The sequence below is a fragment of the Haliotis rufescens genome, unplaced genomic scaffold, assembly GCF_023055435.1.
Source record: "Haliotis rufescens isolate VD_foot unplaced genomic scaffold, xgHalRufe1.0.p SCAF_17, whole genome shotgun sequence".
Taxonomy (NCBI): Eukaryota; Metazoa; Mollusca; class Gastropoda; order Lepetellida; family Haliotidae; genus Haliotis; species Haliotis rufescens.
The window spans coordinates 32,554,623-32,581,401 of record NW_025963857.1 but is presented as its reverse complement, the minus strand read 5'-3'; the positions used below and the strand labels follow the sequence as shown (position 1 = coordinate 32,581,401).

The 26,779-nt window shown below is 38.4% G+C and overlaps 1 protein-coding gene across 3 annotated transcripts in view; it reads left to right on the top strand.

Annotated features, from left to right (window-relative positions):
- The window catches only part of LOC124142560, a 138,549-nt gene that overhangs the window by 1,094 nt on the left and 110,676 nt on the right, over window positions 1–26,779 (top strand). The gene's annotated exons all lie outside the window — the stretch shown is intronic.

Here is a 26,779-nt window from a genome sequence, read left to right as displayed (position 1 = left end):
ACAAGACGCACTGGTTACCTCTCGAACGTCATATACTGTACACTCGTTACTACAATTTAGACGCATGTAACAAACACGATGTATTGGTACAAAAACTTCAAAGTGTAACATGTTCCCTGGAGAACCTGTTAAGCAAGGTCTTTCTTCCGCTTGAGTGCTATTCCATTTATTACCAATTGTTTGACCGCCTCCGTGGTCTAGAGGTAGAGCGTCCGCCCGGAGAGCGGAACGTCCGGGGTTCGATCCCTAGCCGCGTCATACTTAAAGACGTTAAACGATTGTACTTGGTGTTACCCTGTCTGGCGCTCGGCATTATTAGGGGCTACAAAAGGACTGGTCGGCTCGGAACTGCGGCGTGGTATCTCAGTGTGCTAGCACTATAAATCGGCATCAGTCCGGACTAGTACGAGCAGCCACATACACACGTGCATGCACGTCGCTATATAAGTGAAATAATCTTGGACGCGACGTTAAACCCAATTTCACCTCACCTCACCAATTGTTGCGTTAAATTTTAAATGTCAAATGCTGTTTTAACTTTCTTGAGAATATTATTTTCAAGCCAGGACATAACTTTGAATTTGATATTACTTCATAAAAAGGGGTAAATATAAGCGCAGGTAACATTTACTCTTAATCATAATATCATAATATAATAGTATCTGAATATCCAAGTGGCAAATCTATCAAAAGTTATAAAGTTTATCACGCCAGTGTGTTGTGGGATAGTTATATCCTATATCAGGAATAAACATTGTATTTAGCGAGCCTAGGGGAGCTATTAACATTGTGATCATTCCTTATGGGGCGTATTTACCATCCCAAAAAACACAAGCTTGATAACCTCTTTATCAAATGTGTCATTCTTAAATTATGTCGTCGAAAAACACTGTTCTCTCACAAACGGGACCTAAACATTGCAGGTTTTTTTCTGGAGGTGTACGCATGTATATATATATTACGTCACAAGGTCAATGATTTGTCAGTCGTTCAGTGACAACATATTCAGTTCCATCTGAAACCTGTATTTAGTAATTTCCCTTTATCAAATAAAAGAGAAGTTACCCTAGCCTATGAGACCTCGCGTTTGTTAAGAGTCTGCCTTGCCTGTCATAACGTTACGAAATGCCGAGCCACTCTGAGTAAGATTTACATACAGCGACATTATAAACCATGTCACAATACGAATATATTTCGGCCAAATCCAACTAGTTTTAATAAGGGAAAAGATCGAAGGCCGCAGTGGTCTTCAAACACTGATATGGAAACTGATCCCTCTAAATTCTAAACTGTTCTCGCTAAATTGTTTTACAATCTATATCTCCAAAGTTGCTGAAACTTGTAAAATGCCTCAGCTATGTCCCAGTTAGACACTGATTTTCAGTGTCGTATTGTTTTGATAATGATAACGATTATCCCAGTAATTTCTCCTGATTCCCGATTGTTAATTCTGACTTGATGGCCGACTGACAAGGGCGACGCCCTAATTATTTGTAAACACTAAAAGCAGTATCTGCCTGACCTGATTTGCATCTATATCCGTATATGACTCCAATGGATACCGTATTTATCCGTTGGCTTCATCCTGCCGATTAACCGAGCCATTATGTGATAAACATGTATGTCAGCAAATAAAATTTCAGCATGTACTGTTGATTTCCAAATAATAATACAATGTGTGCATATTTGAGTTTTCATTTGTATGTCGCTATGATCAAAAGGGAAGCATAAATTAAATAATATATTATTTGCCTTTGTTTAAAGGAGCGTTCTGTTCAAATATGTGTTGGACTAAATGTGGCTGACATGTCATTAAACGATTTTCGTAACTGTGCAATTTTACTCATTGTTTCTGGACAGTGGCCACCATCTGAGATTGCCCTTTAAGACAAATCTCTCTATAAATATGCGTTTCACCTTCGATTAATTTTGTTTGATTGTTTATTTTTCAAGGATGATGTGTGGTGGAAGGTGAGATGAAATGGGGTTTAACATCGCGTTCAAGATTATTGCACTCATTAAACGATGTGCATGTGTGTGTGTGCTTGCGTGCGTGCGTGCGTGCGTGCGTGTGTGTGTGCGTGCGTGCGTGCGTGCGTGCGTGTGTGTGTGTGTGTGTGTGTGTGTGTGTGTGTGTGTGTGTGTGTGACTTCTTGTACTAGTCGGGACTAAGGCCGATGTTATAGTTCTAGCCCACTCAGATACCATGGTGCAATATAACATGAATACCCCACACAGACACAGTTTTATGACTCCGAGCCGACCAGCCCTTGTTTTAGCCCCTTAATGCCAAGCGCCAGGCTGGGTAACAACGAGTACAATCATTTGGTATGACGCTCTACCACCAGACCACGGATTCGATAGAAGGTTTTATCTATATTTTCACTTCTTCACGTGATTGTTGAGAGAAAGAACTAGTGCATAGTGACCTATGCTTGTCATATGAGGCGTCTAAATTGAATCGGGAGGTCACATTCAAAAACTTGGTTGAATGTGTGTCATCGTACCCTAAAGACGTGGGATGTTGCTCATAATATCAATCACTGGTTTGACTCGATTTTTTACAGGCCGTGGTATAACCGGAATAACTTCAAAGCATCACATGTTACAAAACATTTTAACGCTCAATGATTTCTGCAGATAATCGAGACTAATTATTCTCTGGCGTTGGTGTTTTATATTATGTTGCACTGAGTGTACTGATAATGATTACTGCATAACCGTTATCCAAATCGTTTTCCTTGCACATGTAATTACGTGGATCAATGCTCATGTTCACTGGATTGTCTGGTCCAAGCTCCCATTCTATGACAGAAGTATTGATTGTTGCGACATTAGTCAGGCAAAGCAAACACATATGTAAGATTGTGCGGGTGCTGTTACCTAATTGAACAGACTCCCTGGAGTTTATTTCGTCCAATAAAAAACACGGTGAAATTAATCTATATTGTTACGGAAAAAGCATTGTCATTGATTCAAAGGAATAGCATGTCACACTGAAGTCAAATTATCTCACAAGCACAACAGATTCTAGCCCTGTTTCTAAAAATCGATAAACACGTACGTGCAAGACTTAAAATTTATAACGGTATATAGCTGCTGCGATTAAAAACATCAACGCGGGTCATGTAAGGTACATATTACAATCAGAATAACTATGGTGTGTTTATGCTTGTGTCTCTGTAGCAGAACAAGCTAAGCGTAACACATTAGGACGCTCTCGAATTATTGATTAAATAATATCTGGATTTAAGAATGATCGCGAAAGAGTATCAGTTCAGACGATCATAACATAATCGTATGGAAAGCGGAATGCTGACCCTTCTACAACAGTGCATGTCCATTAAAACGACTTTTATGTTACCATATCATTATTCAGCTCCATTACAATGATGAAGCATAGGGTTTTTTATAGGTCTGTAAAACCGTTTATTGACGAACTGTTTGTGTTTAATGTTTCGATAAATAAAGCGACCAAAACATTTCCATGATCAAAAAAAGTCTATACCATATGCACAGTCCATTGTTGGATTACATCTATACCAATAGCCATCTTATCATTTGGATATTCTTCATTTTTGGACACATTTGTTTCCAGGACGAAAGGTGTCAATACAATATCAAGCAATGCTCGTAGTCAGACATGAATACTTGGTGTTTGCTGAGCTCTATTAAATTGATTTAGTTGTAAATATATGATTACAGCGAGCCAAGTGATGTATGTAAACAAGCTGTATGTACACATGTCTCGGGTGCACAAGGAGCATGACAAACAGTATAGGGATGTTGGTGAATTCAAAACGCCTCATAATGATCAGAATCGATTATCTGCGAAAACAGATTCCATAGGGAAGTCACAACAGTGATAAAAATTAAAGGAAAGGGTCACTGAAAATCAGTGATGACAGGAGTAAGACATACCCGCTCTACTGGTAGCACCCGCCATAGGTCGCTTTTCTACCCAAATGACAGTGTTCGGAGGAAAGCGATTGAAAATTCAGATTCTCACGTGATCATCAATCATTGTGAAATTATATACATATTGTTATATCCAGGTATTTCTTAGTTCCATTCCAAGCTGTGCGATTGTGACCCAAAAAAATTTTTTTGAAGATTTTACAAACACAACACGAAATTGCCCTTCACGCGATACACTTCTCGTCTTTTGGTTCTTGACATCACGTTCCTAATGGACTAAACGTGTTCCAGATGAGGGTATTGTAGTACGTGTTTAAAGTGCAAGTTAAACATACACATCACTAAGAAGGAATGGCCCTTCACATTCATTCCGTGCTACATACAAATAAAGACGTAAGCATTACAAATAAAGACGCAAGATGTTTCCTGTTTTAAATGTCAAAGATTTATGCACATAAGGACCAGACTGGACAATCCTGCGACACGACAGCGCTTTTTCAGTTGGGTTTAACGCCGCTATTAACAGTATTCCAGTTACATCGCGGCGTGTCGGTTTAATGTGGGAGGAAAGCCCGAAGTGATGCAGGTCTCAGACGTTTACCAAAAATATTGATAACACCATCAAGCTTCACTACATGCTAAAACTCGTATCAATTTATGGTTCCGTGTTTGTTACCTATTTGCTTAAAACCACTTGCGTTTCTTTTGCGCGTGAGTACAGTAATTGTGATCTTGTAAAAGACTGAAATAGCACTTGTGATATTCCCATGGTGAGTTACGGGTTACAAATTCTCTTATAAGGACATCCCTCTTTAAAGAAAACATGTAGTTCCCCTGCATATTTCCACACATGTGAGGGCTTAAGGTTTATACATACTATCAGAGTGAGTGAGTTGAGTTTAACGCCGCTTTTAACAGTATTCCAGTTTTTCGCGGCGGGTCAGCTTAATGTGGGAGGAAAACCCGAAGTGATGCAGGTCTCAGACGTTTACCACTTCGGTGAAACCCACGAGCACGGGTATGGTGCTGAAAAACCTACAAACATAATTGGGGTGAACCAGTATTCGAACCCACAACCATAGGTTTCTGGCGTGCCCAAGGGACGCAACCTTGCCTTAGTCGACTTGGCCACCCGTCCCCCCCCGCCCCCGATTCTGTTGGTAATTAAATCGATCTGTTAGTTTTGAGTTACGTCTGCTGTGCACAAAGATTGTTTGATGCTTACAATGAAAGATAAGCGTTTGAGAAATATGTTCGTTTTGCAACACAATGGGCCGGGGGTAGATTTAATTTCTCGGTTCAAACACTTGTTTTCTAGTTGACTCAGAATAATTAATATATGCTGGGGAGCTTGAAAATGAAACTCGGCGAGTTCAGTCGAACAGATCCCACTGGGCGTAAAAGGCCAAGCCCCACTCACACACACCCATTCCACCTCACCAACAACCATTTCTACATCATGAAGGATGTCTAATGGGTACTTATCTAAAGAGAGCGGCTACTCCAATATTCATTATCAAGGACGTACAAAGAAGGCTAGCATCAAACGCATTGCTACTGAAATGTTGTACATATGCAACATCAAATGCCAAATCGTCAATATTTCTGGCAACGTTAATGTGAAAGAAAATACATGAAACGTTCCTTGTCGAACACCCAACACTGTTGCTAATGGAGAAATGCCTTTTCAAACAACAAATCCCTATTTGGTCTCTCAAGTATAGCTAAACTAAGGCATTAAATATACACGAAGAATGAAGACGAGACAAGTTACACATATTATCATCGGCCTTCGTCGCTTCTTGCAACGTTACTGAATGCAGCTTTTGATCACACTTCACTACAGGGAAAACACAAACAACATTCTCAAGCAACAGACACGTTCATGTGGTATTCACATGTATCATGAAGATGAGTCATAGGACAAGTTTGAATACCCCCATAGAATCAGGTCTTCTGTAATGATGCCAATATTGATCTGTTTGTGCTTGTGTACGCTGCGAGATTGTTATACAACGGCACTGATGCATAATTGAATGAATACCTATAGTCACTAGGGAACATATACCCACGCGCACAGAAAAAGAAAAGTTATACACAGCCATAGATGGTTATTTGAGAAATGAATTTCATATTATATTGGTTTACTGGAGTATGAATGCTTTGAACCATGCAAGTTAAAGTCGCGTAAACGCTGGAGTTTGCGACAGGAAGAAGGTACACACAGCCATAGGTCGTTATTTAAGAAATGAATTTCATATTGTGTTGGTTTCCTGGAGTATGAACGCTTTGAACAGTGCAAGTTCAAATCCTGTGAACACCGGAGTTCAAAGCGTTTATACTCCAGTGAACTAACAGAATACGAAATTCATTTCTTATTAATTCGTATTTTGAAGTTGATTATGTGCACATTTTACTGTGAAGCACATTATAGGCGATTTACGTTACCAGATACATTGGAAGGCAGTGTCCCAAAGGCGGGTATATTTTTTACGCAAACCAAAGTAGTTCCATTCCATAAATACAAAAACGCAAATTATTATTAATCAACGAGATTTGTATTAATTTTAGTCAGAAATGACTTACTTTTTTAACCCGACCTTCCCCTTTCCAACAACATCAACACATTCCCGTGATCAGTATACTGATCACTAATATGCGATATTTTAAATGCAATTCTCTAAGTAAATATAATATCCACTAAGTAACGCCGTAATGGTGATTTAGTAATGTATAAAATAATTGCGAGTTTCAAATTATCAGAGGTCATTTTCAGTAATTTTTGCTTTGGTATCACAGAATAGCGAATTTCCCACAAAATTGAAACCTGGCAGTGTATTTGTGTCCTAGATATATATTGAGTTTTCTGCCAATTCAAAGTGAGGGTTGATGTGAAGGGACATATATGTCTCTCTGGCATCCACTGGTTAATGCGAATATTTTAAAGTGTTTTAACGAACATTGTGTAAAAAGGAATGTCAATACATTGTCCAATATTGCCGATCCCCATGATCATGGTTCAGCCGGGGATCGAGACAACCGAGAAAAGATGAAGCTTATACTTTGTAAGTTTCACTTTTTTAAGGTTGTTGAAAAATGAACGGGTCGTGTGAGCAGCAAATAAACGAATCACATCATCGGAAATCCCTTAAACTTCAAAATACGAATATGTATACATTTTAACACCGTTAGGTCATACTCCAAGGACCGAATTGGCATAATAAGTATGTGATACATACACACATCAACCGACAACAATAATGGGCATGTTCAGGCACATTATATTACAGCAGACGCTTATCATAACACATGTCCACCTATGCAGCATCTACAATGTATGTTCCTCATGAATGACCATTTTCCAAAGATCACAGACCCAGTCGTATTTTACTGATTTGTCGCAGCAAAACCATTTGCTCAATTGACTCAAGTTTGTGTTTATATACCTCTATAACATCGTGTAAGATTTCACTATTACGCAATTCCTTGTATATGCGGTTGAACATTTATTAATCAACCATCGAAGTTAAATAATACTGTCGCTGCTCATGAGCAGGTGAATACACATGCTCACACATATGGACGCCTCTTAATACTCAGACGCACATTCGCAAAGCAAAATGAACACCACGAAAAGCAGAATAGTGCAGGTAAGACAGATTCAGGCACATGTTCAGGCACATTAAGGATGTGAAGGAAGATTCACTCAGACTCAGATAGGACCATGCATGCACCGGCATCCCACACATCAATTATATAACTTGCATTTACTATTCCCTCCCGCCACCTCCCCTTTCTTTGCATATTCAACAAACAAACGTATTTCTGCATTTTTGTACAGTACACCAATATGTACACTCATCACAATTTAATGTACATTATCTGCATTTCATCTCTTCACTAATGCTACCAAGCCTTGAGACTTCAAGACAAAACCCACTGGGGACAGCTAGTCCGTAATTCTTTGCATGGTATTATCACAATAGGATGGTACGGATTCATTATCTTTCCCAGTCAACAGCGCCCCGTTCCACAAATCGATCATAGCGCGAAGGCGATCGTAGCTCCCATACTTTAACATAGAATTATGACTGTCGTATCGCCTTTCACATTTATAATAATACATTTTAAACAAATTCAAATACCATTCTTGTATTTACCAGTCTTGGCATTAATTTGACAATTAATTCCACGTGTAAAAGTGTATTTGGATGATATCTCCGCGTGATGACTCGCAGCATTGAGTTCCTCTTTGAACGTCTTTGGTGTTTTGAACTCAAATTAAAAAAACAGGGGCATCGTTTCAGTCTAATAATTAGCATCGGCTAATTGATAAGTAACGTTGATCGACTTGTGATCTGATTGTGTTGACGTTTCATTTCGTGATTAGAAGTCATCAGCAACGGAAAATAATGTATGAACCTTTCTCATTCCGAGTCGGTCGTGTACATAAATAAGAGTTGTCAAAGAGAGCTTTCATCCTTGATGGCCGCGAATTGAGGTAGCCATGCAGGGAAACCTCAATCGATCAATCAGTCAATCATGCAGTCCCAAGTACAATTGATATATTGCTGGGTCTAGCAAATGTACCTCCAAATTGTAGTCTCAAAAGATTAACCACTATACTTGAGACAAGTGCAATTAATACCAAGTAGATTCTCAAAAAGCTTTTGATTGACCTTTTGCGATCTTAGAAAAGAACCAAATTCAATTTTGTCAAAACTTTTGATTATTGAAATTTGTACACCACTATTCAACATGAAACATGAAAATCTTCATCCCTTGATCCATTTAACTTCTGTTACAAAAACGTGGTGACGATGGATATAGTTACATGTACATATCTATCTTCTGAGGTTCAGGACAATTTGTCACGAATGAAAGCAAATGCCATCTGGAGTTTAACAAGAAACAATATGTAAAAAGCTGGAATTCCTCATTGATAACATCTATGTAAAATTTGTGAAAAGGACATTTAAGCAGGAAATAGGCATCCCCATCTGCACCAATTAGGCTCCAATTTTGCCGATCTGTTCCTTAATGCAATGGTATTTCACCTCGGATTGGCAAAGTCAAAACAAGGTAATTTGGCAAAGACGTTTAAGTTCAATTAACATCAAATAACCAATTCCCTTTCACTGATTTATATGTGGTACAATCGAGCATGCTCTTTCTACGAAGATTTCTAAGCGCACGATACGACGCTTTCTAAAAGTTGTTTGATTAAGGTTACAGTAGGAAGGCCCCAGTACGGCTTTCAATAGGTTTGATGGAAGACACGTGGAGTACATTTCCAGGTTTGACGCGACAGTGACAAAAATGATGGATTTTTCCAATTTTGACGCATGTTCTTGTGTTTTTTCAGCTGAACAATAGACTTAGCTTTGCATGTGTTTGTAACGGGTGCCGGCGGCGGGACACGATACGCTCACATTTTAGCGAAACCAGGTATCACCGCTAACTGACCGTGAATCATAAACACATGTTGATGATTATTCGAAATCGTACAATAGCCTTAAGCAGAGATTCCTCATGATTATGGAATGGTTCTGTTGCTACTATTTTGTACTGACTTCAATATGCATAAAAGGACACCAAGGTGATATGTGTTTTGTTGTGTACGCAATCTACGACTAAGCAGTCTGTAAAGGCATAAAATCAATATCATCATAGATATTAAACACTTTCAGTTGTCAGTAAGTTCGTGTGATCCAGTTTCAATGTACAATGCTTTTAGTAGAGATTTCTTATTGGTTGACTCGATTACCTACAGACGCCGTCGCATGGCATGACGTCTGCTGTGTGGCGTCAGGCAACAAACAAACACTTACTTTTTTTATGCAAATTGTGTGTTGTGTTGCCTTTTACCTCAACTGGAATCTGTTTCGGCGGATAATCGAGACTGGTTTCTCTGGTTTTGACATTTTTTATGTTGGTTGGTTGGTTGGTTGGTTTGTTGTTTTACGCCGCACTCAGCAATATTCCAGCTATATGACGGCGGTCTGTAAATAATCGAGTCTGGACCAGACAATCCAGTGATTGACATCATGAGCATCGATCCACGCAATTGGGATCGATGACATGCTTCAACCAAGTCAGCGAGCCTGACCACCCGATCCCGTTAGTCGCCTTTTACGACAAGCAAAGTCGCCTTTTACGACAAGCATGGGTTGCTGAAGACCTATTCTACCCCGGAATCTTTACGGGTCACATTTTATATGTATTATATTGTGTGGGTAACAAGTATTAAAATATTGAGCAGCAAGGTGAAATTGTACTCTCTTCTAAAAGTCTAACTCAAATTACTTAAATAAAAAAAAATAGTTTTGTAGTGAGTTAGTAAACAGAAATAAAACAGAAAGGTGATACCATCTCCGTAACCAGGAACTTGTATTATTGTGGCAACGCCGGGACGTAGAGTTCGATACATTGATATGTTATTAAGTGACTTCAGCTAACTTTATTTCTAAGATGACGTGCACATAACAGTGTAACGATACTTTAAAGAAATATTAGTTGTCTTATTTAAACTGGATTATCAACAGGCCAACCTCATATTCTTTTAATATTGCTGAGAGTGGCGTAAAAGAGAAAACAAACAACGTAAAAATTATAGACATATCACACACTTGAGTTTTAGTACAACATGCAGTTTTTGTCGAACAAACGAGCGCATAAATCGAGAAGATCCCATTCTAACTCCCTGAAAACATTAGAATAAACCCGCCTAGCAACATACACTGACAACGTCACGTGCTACCGGGAGACTGCTACTAATAACATACACTACTGCCTAAAAGTTCATTCCCCTAACACGCGTTGAGAACGCGTGTAAACACGCATGTGACACGGGTGCTCAACGGGTTGCACACGGGGTGAGCACCCGTTGCACACGGGTGTGCAACGGGTGTGCATCGCGTGTGCAACCCGTTGCACACGCGTGTGCCACGCGTGTAACACGGGACCGGGTTCCAGTTGAAGTTGACAAAATTATCAAATGAATAGTGAGATAAAACAAAACAGTGAGATGTGAAATTTGAGTTAATGAGCGGCCATTGAGCTGTGTTCACCAGACCGTAAATACAAGGTCGCCCGTCTTAATTAGTGTTCGGTTGTTAGACATTTATGGCATGAACCATTTCACTAGGGTCCCGTCTAGCCATTGTGGTAGCCGACAGTAGAACAGTAGTGAATTTAGATGCGAGTTTATTGCTAGGGGAACCCCCGTGTTGACACGATTGTCGCGGGTTGGTAAATGTTCGCCATTAATAAAATGATTGTTTGTGGATTTGCGAACATATTCATTTGCCCACACGAGTCATTCCATTTGATTGCAAATATAACGTTTTTCGTTCGCCAAATGTATACTTTAGACAGTACAATTATGATATAGCCGTCACCACTACTAATGTCTCATTATTTCACGTAGGAATATGTCCCATTTCCCCACACCCCACTTTCTGTTTTGTATTTTGAAAGAATAAATAAAAGAAGGTTTTGTGTGGGACACTTTTATACTAATTATAAGAGGATGTTGTAAATGAATATGAACAGCCATGCTGTCTGACTGTTGACAGAATTTGAGATCTTCACAATCACCGGGTGTGACCATGTAGACAGAATCTCGTTAGGGTTTGTGATTTTTACATTTGCCCAATGACCATAGTGAGTATTGCTGGGGATACCAAACGTAACAGTTTATTATTAGAGGTTGTGAGTACCTATACCACGTAGATAGGATATATTTAGGATTTTAATCCTTCTTTGGGAGGCATTTAGAAGTTGGAGTACTACGTTAGGATAAGATTTATGGGTGACTTTAATCCTTTCTTTCTCTGTGGGTAATCCTTTCACGTTGATTGGAGGAAGTCACTCAACCAGGTCATGACAGGTCGTGACTTTACTCACTAACTACTGTGAGCGTTTTTGGCATAACATCTTTTCTTGTATAAACATAGAAACGATGCTCACTCACTGTTAATCTTCTGCAGTTTGCTGGCAAAGTGTGGATAAACCTCAGTGTCAAAGACGATTAAACTTAGTTCGAATCCTTGTTTATATGTGACATCTCCCAAATGGGGACATGTTCATAAACTTGGCAAGTGATGATGAATTTTAATATTAATATTATTATAGTTTATGAAATTGTTAATAAAACTTTAATAAAATTGTGCTTCATTCTCACGAAAAATATATTGTCTGTGAGTAAATTTATATGTCACGTTTCATCGGCATTTTTCAGTGATATTGGGACTACATGAAACATGGCTGGTTTTACATTTCTGATACAGGTGCTTGACTGACTGAGTAGTTCATGATCAATTAGATATGTTTAAATCAGTCAAGTTTGCAACAATAGATGAATAAGTTGATACATTTGGACCGCAGTTACTGATTAACAACTTAAGACATAGAGACAGGGAGGAGATATATAACCAAACCTATGGTCCTGTTGAGACAGTTGACAGTTAGAACGTTGGATTAAATGACATTAACTAATTTGAACATTCCCCAGTAATATCATAAAATACATCATAACTCATAACAGTCCGAGAAACAGCTTCCAGCCATATACTAGTATTGAAGGGACAATCGCATTTGACAGTTTAAAAATAAACTCACCTTAAGGTGCTTGGCAAGTCAAAACTGACCTCCCTGAATATGTTTTTTAGGTTTGACAGCAACTATGCTTGTGGATTTCAGAGATAGACATGATTTGTTAGCTAGATGTTATTACAATAAGCGAAAATGTCTTAAAAGTCCACAGTTTGTTTAATAGTACAAAAAGTGTGTTATAGATCTATCAACGTTTTCTTTTATTGATACGTACCCCGAAAAAAATATAAGTGTACAGCCTATTGTAATAAAGTTAAAGGGGTTGGGGTTTGGCTGGGTGGGAGTGGGTGATAAAAGAATATTCAATAATATGGTAAAGTTTGGGCCTCGCCGGGGGGGGGGGGGGGGGCTCAAGCGTGGGAAGCCACGGCGTCGGCTGGCGAGCATGTGTGGCTAGAAGTCTAGCGGCGGTATCCTTCTAGTAGTCTCTTAGTCAGCTTCTCATCCTGGGGGTTGGGATTCTGGTAGAGACTCTTGGCAAGGAGGGCGGCGGTATTGGCGACGAAGTGGTTTGAGGTCGGTACGCCACTACTCTGGAAGAAGTAGTACAAGTCTGTGTAGTTTGTGATGTCGTACTCGATGTCCTGTCCCCCATTCTTGTGCACCATGACGAAAGGGACTCCTTGTTTGGCGTAGAGATGTTCCTTTGGGGTGTTGATCTGGTCAACCTTGTGATCCGGCCGGGCCTGGTAGTGGTTGATCGGAATGTCTGACTTTTCCACTAGTAATTAAAGTTCTTTGGTATGACCTCTTTTATCCCTGCTGACGTTATCCTAATGTTCAATTTCAGTCTGCCTCACCAAGCGTAAGAAAGCATTGTACATGTTCTGATAAACCATACTGATGCAATTAAGCAAATGAATATTTGCTGTGGTCAAATATCTATTTTCTATATATATATTTGTGGATATGAAGCATTCTAGTTAATTGTGGATACACTGGGCAGACAGAATTGTGTTTATTTCCAGGCCATCCTGATCGTCGTTTACTACTATAAGGTGTATGTTTTGAGGCAAGATCAAAGGCGCCGCACAGCATTTATTAGATAACAGACGGGGTCGTCCGTTTCGCTTTAAACAACCACCCCACCCTGTCTGTAGGAGTTATATAATCGGTGCGCAAATAACTGTGTCAAGTCCACTGCCGGGCTGATGCGGTGTCAGTGTCAGCGATGAACATGAATGCTCAAATTATAGACCTGTAGCACTCACAAGTTGCTCAGCCAAAATATTTGAAAAGTGTATATTCAATTCTCTGATAACAGCAAATATAACCTTAGAAATAGATTCAACATATACAAACAATCAAATGTAGAACAGAGACCTATGCTTAATAATAATTTCTTCTGGATATGATCAACCTGCGGAACCCTCTATCCGATGAAGTAACTAATGCTCGCTCATTAAAAGAAATCAAATCATTAATTAATCGTTCTAATGCAATTACTAATAATTTTGACCTCAAATATTTTCATAGATCATGCCAAATTGTCCACTGTCGCCTTAGGCTCGGCTGCAGTGACTTAAACGCTGATAAGTTTAGACGACATGTATCAGACATACCAGACTGCACTTGTGGATATCACCTTGAAGATGCAATTCACTTTTTCTATAACTGTCAAAAAATACGATAATATCAGAAACACTGTGTATTTCTACACACATGGGTATGGTCTAAAAATGATATTACGTGGCAGTAGTTAAGCAGTTCTACAAACATGACTCTACTTAAATCAGTTCACGACATCATTGTCAAAAGCAAAAGGTTTGAGTAGCTTAATTTTATGCATGTAGTAAAGGAAAACTGCATTACTTTATTTCACAGACACCACTTGCTTCAGTGTATTGGCTTCGTGTATTTCATTTGTGCATTTTGTATGTTTATGTTCATCACTCTCTTATATATATCCAGCTGTTGTTAAGTTGTTACCTGGAGTGGTATTACATAAGCAAGTTTTGCTTGTTTACCGATCCAGATTTCTTTTGAAAAACTCAAACTCATTTATTCTTAGAATAACGTGACATACAATTATCTACAATTTTTATTATGTACAATTTAACAAAAATAATAAAAATAGGATACGTGGATACTAATACAATTTACCAATTGTATTGTACACATTGTTAAGGAATTTAGATAGGCCTTTTAGATTTCTTACACTGTTAATGGTCATAATTTTCTTAAATGTTTGGAAACTTAAGATATTGCTTATTTAAGAGTTCATATCGCCGTTGGTGAAAAGCTTCACATTGGAATAACTAATGCAATTCATCTCCCATAGCGATAGATTCACAGAGTGGATACTGGCTGTCTTCCCTGGGAATGTTCAGCCATCGACCTGTTTCAACTGGTAATCCTTGGTTAGAAAGTTCTGACTTTAATTTTGAGAGCAGTAGATATTTCGCAAATGAAGGTTGATTCTTCAGGTAATACGACCTTTGGATTTCCGCTTGGGCTTTCTAGCTGCCGTGAGTCAATTTGCTCGTTAACGCAACCGAGCGTGACAAGAGACTGGGCTACCAGTCTGCAAGGACAGCTAAATAAGGTTACGCATTTTTGAAAACTGATTGGTTACCCGTGATCTATGAAGATTTCAACAAAGGGCGCATGGTAATTAATTTCTTCAGCCTAAACAAACAGACAAATAACGGCGAAAGCTCATCGGATGTCGTTATTTGGAAATACCCCTGATGGTTACAGTTTAATAATAAAAAAGTATCCCTGAGTGAAAGCATTTGCGGATTTCGGATTGCGTGGATGATACAATTACTACTCCCTTGTTGTCATCCACATTTTCTGGTATAACCCTACACTTGTGTATTTGTCGTAATTCACTTGCTGCTCAGTTAATGAATTTATAACGTGTATACTTAGTTGTAGCACCACTCAGATTATAAAGGTTCAAATTTGGTCTTTCTTGTACCTGGGGTAATTATTCAATCTAAATCCAGGTTTGAAGTGAGGTGGAATGTGAGTTATGTGATACGCACGTGGCAGCCCAGCAAGAGATGTATGGTCAGTTGCTTTACTTATTTTGTAAATCAACTGATCATTCCCAGACATCAAAGGATCAACAGGAAATACGTTGATTGATTAATTACTGTTATCTTGCACAGTGGATATGTCAAAAGTAAGTGTTTACATGTGAAGGTAGGTTTACTAAACCTAGGCAATACACTCATATCATGGCGTGAAGTACAGATGTAAAAACAACGTACTTTGTTCAAAGGGTAACCGATGATACACTGACTGGTTGTTCATTGTTATCTAACTCAATGTATGCTTTTAAGAACCGAGGACATTATAAAAATAGTTGTCACGTGGGCTTTCTCAGCTAACTTGGCACCTATGTGAAACAATTGAAACAAACTAAGTGATCAGCTAAGAAACAAACACGGGTTATAATATTCGATACATTTAAATAACGTTTAAAACGATATATTTAAATATTTTAATTTATTTCATATATATTCCAAATATTGTTTCCAAATAATTATTGGGGCGGTCGGGTAGCCTAGTGGTTAAAGCGTTCGCTCGTCACGCCGAAGACCCGGGTTCGATTCCCGACATGGGTACAATGTGTGAAGCCCATTTCTGGTGTCCCCCGCCGTGATATTGCTGGAATATTGCTAAAAGCGGCGTAAAACCATACTCACTCACTCACTCCAAATAATTATTATTAAAGTACTTGATTCTCACATAGACATTTGACATCGAATAAGTATTTTTGTACAGCTGCAGACGCAATGGATATTGTTCCTTTAAGTTGATATTCCCGGATACATTATAACTTTGGTAGGTTGTAATAATTATATTTGCATTTTGTTTTCATTCATTCGCTGCAGCTTTGAACAGAATCATTCTTGTTCCTTTCCGTTTGTTTGGGAAGTTTTTCGATGCGCGATAGACGTTGTTTTCACAAGTATTTTCTTTTGTAAGCGTGTATATGTTACAGTCAATGTGTAAAATATGATTCACTCAGGCAATTTATTAAATATCTAAATATTTCAGTCATTTTACAAATTGACTGAATAATCCATTCATTTATTTAACCGACAGGCTAAAAATGATAAAGACGATCAAAAGAGCTTAAACACATCACAATATATTAATTATGCTAAGAAAAGAAGCCCAACAATACAGAACTGTACTTGGTGATGATATTAAACATAAACAAATATTTGGAATTCGTTATCATATTAATAAAGGTGGACATATTTTTCAGTTAATTTGTAAAATAAACTGAATATTTAGGCGTTTAATAAATTTCCTTAGTGAAATATGTTTACATTTTGAATGTAAACATATACACACGGTAAAATAAGCAATGTTCAGATGAAATATTTACTTTGTGTTGCAAGTCAAAATAGTGTACACAAAGATCGCACAATTACCAAGCAAGTGACTTACCAAAACTGCATCACCATTACCGATGCTCCCCACAAATATACCTACATTTCCAAAACTGTATTTCATTTTTGTTGATCAATGTGACCATACGTCCTCCTACTTTCAATAAAAATGCGCTTACGAATGGCGAGCACAGGTCGCGAACAAATCTAGATTTCTGCTATATCATCCGGGTACTCACTGGGAAAATACAGTAATGCACAGATAACAACTACTCCCGCGGAATTGCTTTAGATCAGTGCTCCTTTGTACGTTGAATTACTATATATTGTGAATGCCAAAATGATGTATCAAGGATCAAGTAGAAGATACATTGACCGTAGCGCTGGGAGTTTATTCAACAGACCCGTGAAAATAACACTGCTGTTTCTTACTATTTATTTTAGATGACGCAGTCAAAGCTCACTTCTCCTGGCGGCCATTATCGAACGGCCAGCTAAAACACAACCCCGCGCTTACGTCTACAGGTCTCTTCCTGTAGTACGGTAATTAGTATTCTCTCCCTCAAGTGTATCCTCAATGATATAACCCACCCTCATTAATGACATGCTGCTCTTTCCCAGCCTCACTGCTATTTAGCTGAGATAAAGAGTCCAAGTCATCATAAAGTAATTAGGGTCCAATAAAAACAATGCGCCGCCAAACCTCATACATATTATCACTGAAAGTCGTACTACAGACGGTTAATGTCAAATCACAATAAAAGCATTTCAATTGCAATAACATGTTCCAGGACCATGTATTCTCTTAACACCATCGGATTTAGAAGCAATGGTCGTATAAAACAAGACAGATCTATTTAAACACAACAGTATTCATGTTATTCCCACAGAATCACATAAAGAAAGGAGACATTAGCAAATACATGTGTATTATCATTTTTCGTCAGGATAACAAAATTTTCTCTCCTTGTTACCACCTCCAGGGTCAGCTTAAGACGGGTCCTCCTTTGGTCAAAAGTTTGTTCCCCCTCTAATGAGTGTGTCACGCGTTGCACACGAGTGGCGGACGGGGTGCACACCCGTGTGCAACGCGTGACCAACCCGATGCACACTGGTTGCGTAACGCGTTGCCCATGCGTGTAAGGGGAATGAACTTCGAGGCAGTAGTGTAGGTGTACTTCAGTTATTTCGTTCAGTTCTCCTTTGGCGATTCTCACTGCGTATCGAACAGATCGTGCCTTCTCTTCCTTGAGAAAAACAAAAAGAGCACTGTGGGAAAAGCTCAAGACTAAATTATAGAAAACGTCCCTTTATTATATGAAAGGCATAATGGATGTTTTGTTTGGTTCAACTGTTACAATTGATTATAGTCTCCACATTTCACTTCCTAAGTGGCACTTTTCTACGTTACTATTGTTGATCTTGTCCTTTGTCTCGTGCCTTTTGACATGAGATTCGTGTTCTAAAATATTTATTACCATTCCCTTAGGATTTTGGTTGGTTGGAAGTTGGTTGAATGCAAGAATTTGAAATAAAATACGATGATGTCGCTAGAAAATAATATTTGTTGCTGTTATGCGATTTGATCGATGTTTTTAAATCGATTTTAAAAGTTAAATTCTGTTGTTCTTAAATAACTTTATTCAGGCCAAACAATTGTAGCAATGGGCCGTTACACTCTGACTTATGTATAAGGGAATGAGTAGACAAGTAATAATTGAGCGCCTCTGTATGGCCAGTAGAAGTCGGTGAGTAAAAGGTTATAATGGAATGTCTGCATATGTCCATTATAAGTGAATAAACAAGTAATAGTAGAACGCCTCTATATTAGGCTGGTGTAAGTGGATAGGTAAACACGATATACTGGAATGTCTATACATCTCCAGTATATGTGAGTAAACAGGTAATAACGCTCGGTCAGATACCATAGAAAGTCCACTCGTTTCGTAAAAATGGTATCTAACGAGAATGAGTGTGGTATTTTATTGATCACCCACGTTTAATATATATTTAAGTGGAAATACATAACAACTTTCGTTCGTTGACAGACCAAACTGAAACCGGTTGCAAAATCTGGTTGCGCATGAATATTGATATATGCCCAAATATGGACATTGTTGACATTTCTGTTCACAAAATGCGCCTGCAGTTGTGTTTGCAAAAAAAAGAGCACCGACGCTCAAGATCCTTTTGGAAGAATTTCTTCAAGCGCCATGTTGTTAGTACACAGGGCACCTATAAGAAGATTTTGAAAGGTCACATTAGCGCCGCGCTTTGAATATCAGACCAACAATCGGTCACTCGCACTGCCTGGGTTCCGTCTGTGCAATCAAAACAGTTCGGTTTCCTTGATTTATCAGCTGAATTCATATCATGTCCGTACCATCCTGGAAGAGGGAAATCAGAGTGTTCGCCAAAGACATTCGCGTTAAATGTACCATCCTATACTGAAGACGTGAAATCAACAAACTCCAAGTCTGTTTGCATGTCAGTGACAGCTTCGAACGATCGAAGGGCAAGGTCACCAGCGGAATAAGAAAAGACAACCGTGATCTACATCTACTCACAGCGTTGTACGCCAGAGAAAGGGAATGTACGTTATTGTTCACAATTTGTATCGGAAATGTTCACTGTGAGCGATGTGATAGTGCAGTCGTGAACAAACAACTCCCGAAACAGTGTCACAAAATACATAGGGGAAACGATGGCACAACCGGATCATCCAAAGTAAGTCTATATATCTGTCCAGATAGTTTAAACTGACTTCATTTCACCACGCTTATCCTTTTACGTTAAATCAAACTGAAAGTTGCGAAAGTCGTTGGGTGCGTCACGCTCTTGGGTACCCTCGAGCCATTGATCGGTAGTCGTAAATTGTAATAATCGATTATATAATGTCTGTAGAAGCTCTATGCATAACTTATATAGAATGCAAACAGAATTTGATGCTTGTGACTATCTTGTTTGGTTTAATAAAGTGTTTGTAAATATCTCTCACTCTCGTGACATTGCTTCAGTTCTCCTTGTAGTTGCAAAATGAATGACGTCTCGTGATTTTTTATGAATGAAAAAAGTAGTCCCGGTGTGACAGAGGTCACTGTGATCCATTCAAAACGAATAAAACAAGGTAAACCTTGTACGACGCACGTGTGACGTACGGAATGATTATCTTACCACCTGTATCTTCACCACGTGGGTAATAACACTTGATATTTCACTGCAGTGAACATAATAGTTTGACGGAACTATTGTCATACAGGAGTTGCCTCCCCTTTAATTGTCTCCCTTTATCGTAAGTGTCAAACGCGTTGTAAGCCACATCGACAAGGCAAAATAATGGCAGATAGTCATTAATGGGGTCAATATCACTTCTTGCCGTTTGATATATTCTCGAAAATGTTTCGTTATGAACTGTAAATTTCTCATTTAACTCGTCAATCGAGACTGTTCGTTTTGCGAAGAGTCATTTTTGCTACTTGACCAGCCTGTATTCTTTGGCTTCCAACAGCGGTCTCCTAGTTATCGAGAATATTATTTGTTTAAGTTGAGTTTGCATATAATCATATCGATATGTATGAGAAAGAATTTCCGTGACCCTAACACTATTTTTTATACTTTTGTTTATATTTTGTAAGATTTTAAGGGGTGGTGAACCGTAGGGAGGGAGAATTTACGTTTCAAGGTTTTACATTTGTCATGAAATAATCTGTTTTTCAGGTAGACAACAAAGTATATAGTAAATAGGATAGTCCATGTGTCTCGCGAAATATCATGTTTCTCTCATCTCGTGACGGGGAAAAAAGAGATATTATCACTTAAAAGAGATATTATCATGAAAATATCTCCTTCCTCCCCGTCACTCGATGAGATAAACATAATATTTATCTCGGCACTTGAAATATCCTCCATGCGTTCTAGTAGTAGCTAGGGCTGAGTAAACACTGTTAAGTATTGATGGAAAGATGTTACATGTCAAGTTGGAGGGCGGAGGGGGGGTGCGGGGGGGGGGGGGGGGGGGGGGGGGGAGCTGCCATGGAAACATGGAATGTTCATCGATGGCTAGTAGAAATTAGACAAAACCTTTTTCATTGTCATGAAAAAATCTACTGAAAGTGAACGAATGAATAATCAAGTAATACTGGAATGTCGGTGTACTTCTAATGGAAGTGAATGAGTAATCAAGTTATAATGGAATGAACATGTGCTTCTGGTAGAAAGGAAGGAGAAATCAAGTTATAATGGAATGGACATGTGCTTCTAGTAGAAAGGAAGGAGTAATCAAGTTATAATGGAATGAACATGTGCTTCTCGTAGAAAGGAAGGAGTAATCAAGTTATAATGGAATGAACATGTGCTTCTAGTAGAAAGGAAGGAGTCATCAAGTCATAATAGAATGAACGTGTGCTTCTCGTAGAAAGGAAGGAGTAATCAAGTCATAATGGAATGAACATGTGCTTCTCGTAGAAAGGAATGAGTAATCAAGTTATAATGGAATGAACATGTGCTTCTCGTAGAATGGAAGGAGTAATCAAGTTATAATGGAATGACTATGTGCGTCTAGTAGAAAGGAAGGAGTAACCAAGTCATAATGGAGTGACTATGTGTTTAACCGTTCACACGATACTAAGATGATTTATATGGTAAGAATGGAATTTGAAAATAACTTTGTAAAGTATTCGTTTTCAATGTTCTGTATAACCTCACAATTTCAGGAATCACAAAAAAATGTGTCACTGGAATTCTGACTTTCCTTCAAACAATATTCAATATGCTTTCATCTCAAATGCATTAAAGCCCACTTGCGTTTTTAATGAAGAGCATTCATCTCCTTCAAACTGTGTATTCCTTTTTACTTCTTCGTTTGGCTTTATATTAAGTGCGCTTAAAATAATTATCCGAGCTGTGCGGAATTGTAACTTTTTGATCAATCGCCGAGAATGTGTTTGTACTAAGACGTTCGCAGTGGCACGTACTCTAAGCTCCAAAGGCTTCAAAGCATGAGCAAGAACTTGTTTCATTCATTAAACCTACACTTTTCAGACTTACGCATCACTTAGAAACCAAAGCAAATTTGGCTGGTTAAATTTTTTTGCAAACATGTCTTTGTAATGAGTGTACCACTGTGTACCCCACAGTACTATCAACTATGATGTACAATTTTCCTTTTGGAACGTATCAGGGCTGATGGCTAAATTACAGGATCGTGACTTTGTAAGCTTTATGTGTAAATGCGACATCATTGGATTGACAGAATCTTGGTCCAAAGAGATTGACTTTCTATCCATATTTCCAGATTTTAAGGTTATAACAAAACATGGAGAAAAAAATATCTGACTTCGGCCGCCTTTCAGGTGGAATATTACTTCTAATTAGAAAAAAGTTTGAGAATTTGTGAGATGGACAAAAATCCGTAAAAGTGGAATATTTGTGTTATTAGACAAAACCATGTTCAATACAGATAAGGATGTAGTGTACTCGTGTGTGTATATTCACCCAGAATCGTTACGCTGGTACAGTACGTTATCACCTGACTGTAGTAACGGTGTGTTATTGTTGCAAGAGGAGCTACTTGATGTTCTTTCCCACTGCGGCAACTATTATCATATAATGTTAGGTGGATATTTTAATGCACGCACGGGTACTGAGCCGGCTTTTGTTGGAGATGATATTCTTGAATGTTTAGAAAATGATAATTCTTCAGTGTATAGTTTTCTACTTGACCATTTTAACATGGTACGATAATGTGTTAAACAATTTTGGAAAAAGTTTGATAAATTTATGCAGTATCTTAAATATACATATCATGAATGGACGATGTGGGTCAGACTCAGAAGTTGGAGACAATACGTTTATTGGCAATCAAGGTGCTAGCGTCATAGATTACATAATCTGTTCATTTGGGTTGTTTGACGTATGCTGTAATTTCAACATTGTATCACGCACGGAATCCTGTCACCTTCCTGTCATGGCTGGGTTACATACTTCTGTGCAGACTGAACCCGTGCAAGCTCATGGTAATAAGAAGGCTTCCAAATTCGTTTGGGTCAGTGATAAAGCTGACCAATTTATGAAGAACTTGTTGAGCAGTGAATGCTACTCTTTATTAGAAAAGGCTGTTGACGAAGTGTTACACAATATAGGCGAAAGTGTTAGATACATGTCAGAGGCCTTGTGCACGGCAGCTAGCGACATGAAAAATGTGTGTACTTTTAACACATCTAGTCAACAGTGGTTTGAAAAAGGAAAGTAACTCATTTTATGAGTATAATTTTATTAGAAATAAATATAATAGTGTATGCAGAGAAAAGAAAGATATTTTTACAAAGGGAAGTGGGAAACAACTTGAACATTTTATACGCGATTCCAAACAATTTTGAACCACTCTTAATGGGCTAAATACAAATCGTTATACACAAAACAATATTGGTTTAACTATTTCAACTGTTTTCAACTTCTACAGAGAACGAGGAAAGATGTTTTTATATCGACGAATCGAATGCTTTGATAACTCTTTTTGACAAAAAACTTCAGATATATTTTATTCACCTTTAACAAGAAAAGAAATTTCAGAAAACATTGCAAACTTAAAAACGTAATAAAGCAGCTGGTGAAGATAATTTGATTCCTGATTTTTTTAAATATTCGTCCGAAATTCTCATCCCCTGTCTTGAAATCCTTTTTAACGTTATGCTTGAAAAGACTTATTTTCCAGAACAGTGGACTTTGGGGATTGTAATTCCTTTGCACAAACAGGGATCAACTAATGTCACCAACAACTATAGGGGTATAACTCTTTTGAGTGTTTTCAGTAAGAGTTTTACCAGTATTATACACAAACGTTTAGTATTTTGGACCGATTCATTTTATGAGATAGATGAAGCACAAGCCGGTTTCAGACATGGATATTCTACAATTGATAATGTATTTGTATTGCAGATACTTGTACAGAAATATTTAGCACGAAAAGGAGGAAAATGTATGCTTTATTTGTTGATTTTGCCAAAGCGTTTGACTCAATTAACAGAAACATGTTGTGGTCCCTTTGCAAATCTCAAGGTATCAGTACTAAAACTGATAAATTACTATGTTGCATATATCACAATGTGAAGGTTTGTGTTCGAAATAATAACACCTTATCTGATTCCTTCTATTGTTAAATTGTCCATTTCTGTTTTCGTTTTTCATAAATGAACTTTCGATACAGATATTTGAAAATTGTAACTAGGGCATCATACTCCATCCAGAAACTATTAAACTTTTACTGCTCCTTTTTGCTTATGATATAGTTATGTTCTCGAGCACAGTACCTGGACTTCAAAAGTTAATAAATGAACTTGAGTACTATTGCAACAAATGGAAATTGAAGGTCAATATGGATAAGACAAAGGTTATAGTTAACTTATCAAAAATGCTGCCATTCATGCTGAAGTGCACCAAGAAGCACCGGAAGTGTTTGGGGCGGTGGATTCCTTCTGCGAACGCGTCGATCAAACTCGTCCCACAGATGCTCAATCGGGGACAAATCTGGTGACCGGGCTGGCCAAGGTAATGTCTGGATGTTGTTGTGATGTAAGAAGTCCTGACAAACACGTGCAATATGCGGTCGAGCGTGGTGCTGCTGGAACTGTCCACCATGAACGTTGACGTGAAGAAGAACGTAAGGCTGTAGGATCAAGTCTCTGTAACGCACACCTGGCAATGCACCTGCCACATGCACGAGAGGCGTCCTACCACCGTGATGAATTCCGGCCCATACCATGACACTCCCGCCGCCAAATGGACAACCTGCTGCACACAGTTGGGGGCGTAACGTTCACCCCGACGTCTGTAGACACGTGCGCGCCCATCAGCACGTGTGAGTAGGAAACGGGACTCGTCAGTAAACAGTACATTTCTCCACCTTGCACGTGCCCATTTAACCCTCTGTTGGCACCAAAGCAGACGGTCCGCCAGATGACGTGGGGTCAATACATGACGTCGAACAGGTCTTCGTGCAAAAAGTCCAGCCTCCCTCAGTCTGTTGCGTACCGTTTGATCTGATATTCTGCGTACCACTTCTTGCTGAGTTGCTCCAGCTTGTAATCTCCGAATTCTTTCACCGCCTCTACTGCCGTTATAAGGACTGTATGAACAGCCGTTGATGTGGATTTTTATTCCCATTCAGCAGGGGGGGGGGGGGGGGGGGGGGGGGAGGGGGCTGCATGCCTAAATGCAGGATCCTGTGCTGCACGTTTTTTTACAGGCGGTTGCGTTTGGATGAAGCTGTAAAATTGATCCCCAAACGCTACGTTTATGTGCTTTGCATGTGTTTTCGCGAATTATAGACACGTCATCTTTCTGTTTGACTTATTTGGTTCTCATTTAATGTAATTATTATAGATATTTGGCAAAAAGTGGTTTTACATCTATGTCAAGTTTCTTTTTTTGAAGAGTATATAATTTCTATTGCACCCATTGCTACCGTATGTGTATATGTACTATAGGCCTATGGCCTTTTCAGTACTTGAAATACAGATTGATTGATTGATATAGAGGGTCCAAGCTGGTTGCTGTATGTATGAAATCTATTTTTGTAATAGGGAAATAACAAAGTATTGGAACATTTAAATACTTACACAAAATCATGATGACGAATAATAAGTTCACAATCAAGATAAACGTCATGTTTAAAACAAAAATAATTTATGTCTTTCTTGAAGCCTTTACCCTGGAGATAAACAATCATTACATGCATTTGTGAACACTGCATATTCTTGTTAATATACAAAGAAAACCATAATTTCTATGATCACAGAGATAACTACATGAGTGTACTTATTTTACGTGACGAATGTCACAATTGTTGCATGACTGCAACAGTACTGATTTTCGTTAAAACATAGTGATAGTAAACAATCTCTACTTCATCAACGCGTTGTGATAACCTGGATGAAGAAATAGTTAATATTTTCTTTAACACGTCCTATTTTAATTCTGGAAACCCAAAAGTCCAGAAACTCTACGGTCTTTGCCCAGTATCGGTTAAAGGTATTTACAGAATTAAACATGCTGTTTTCATTGGAACATACCAAGGAAGAAAAAATGAAAAAAAAATTGTTCAAAAACCCAATATTTACACTATGTCGCCCATGGGCCTGCCCATGGGCGAAGTGTGGCCCTTGGGCCTGCCCATGGGCGAAGACTGGCCCATGGGTAGGCCCATGGGCGAGAATATGTTCCTTTACCCAAAACTCATGTTTTTGTTTCGCAAATACATTAAATGTATTTATTCAAGTATCATGACACAAAATTTAACTGATTCTAACTTATTTCAACGATTTTATAGCGATATTGAAATATTTCGCCCATGGGCGAGAAAAAAGTTTGGCCCATGGGCGAGAATATGTTCCTTTACTCAAAACTCATGTTTTTGTTTCGCAAATACATGCGGGTGTTCTTACCATTTTCATGGCACATAATGTAACTCAACTTTACTTCATTCAGCTATTTTATAGCGTTATTGAAAGGTTTAGCCAATGGGCGAGAATATTTCCCTTTGCTCAAAACTCATGTTTTAGTGTCGCATATACATAAAGGTGTTCTTAGAAGTTTCATGTCACATAATTTAACAAATTTTAACTTAATTCAACTATTTTACGGCGTTATTGAAATATTTCGCTCTGGACGAGAAAGATTGGCCCATGGGCGAGAATATTTTCCTTTGCTCAACAGTTTTAGTTTCGCAAATACATAAAGGTGTGTCTACAAGCATGACACATGATTCAACTATTTTACGGCGTTATTAAAATATTTTGCCCATGTTTTCGTCAGTCCCTTTAAAGCATCAACTAACCGTGTGCAAAGTATATTGTATCGTGTTAAATATACTTTATAGTATATCATTACATTACTAT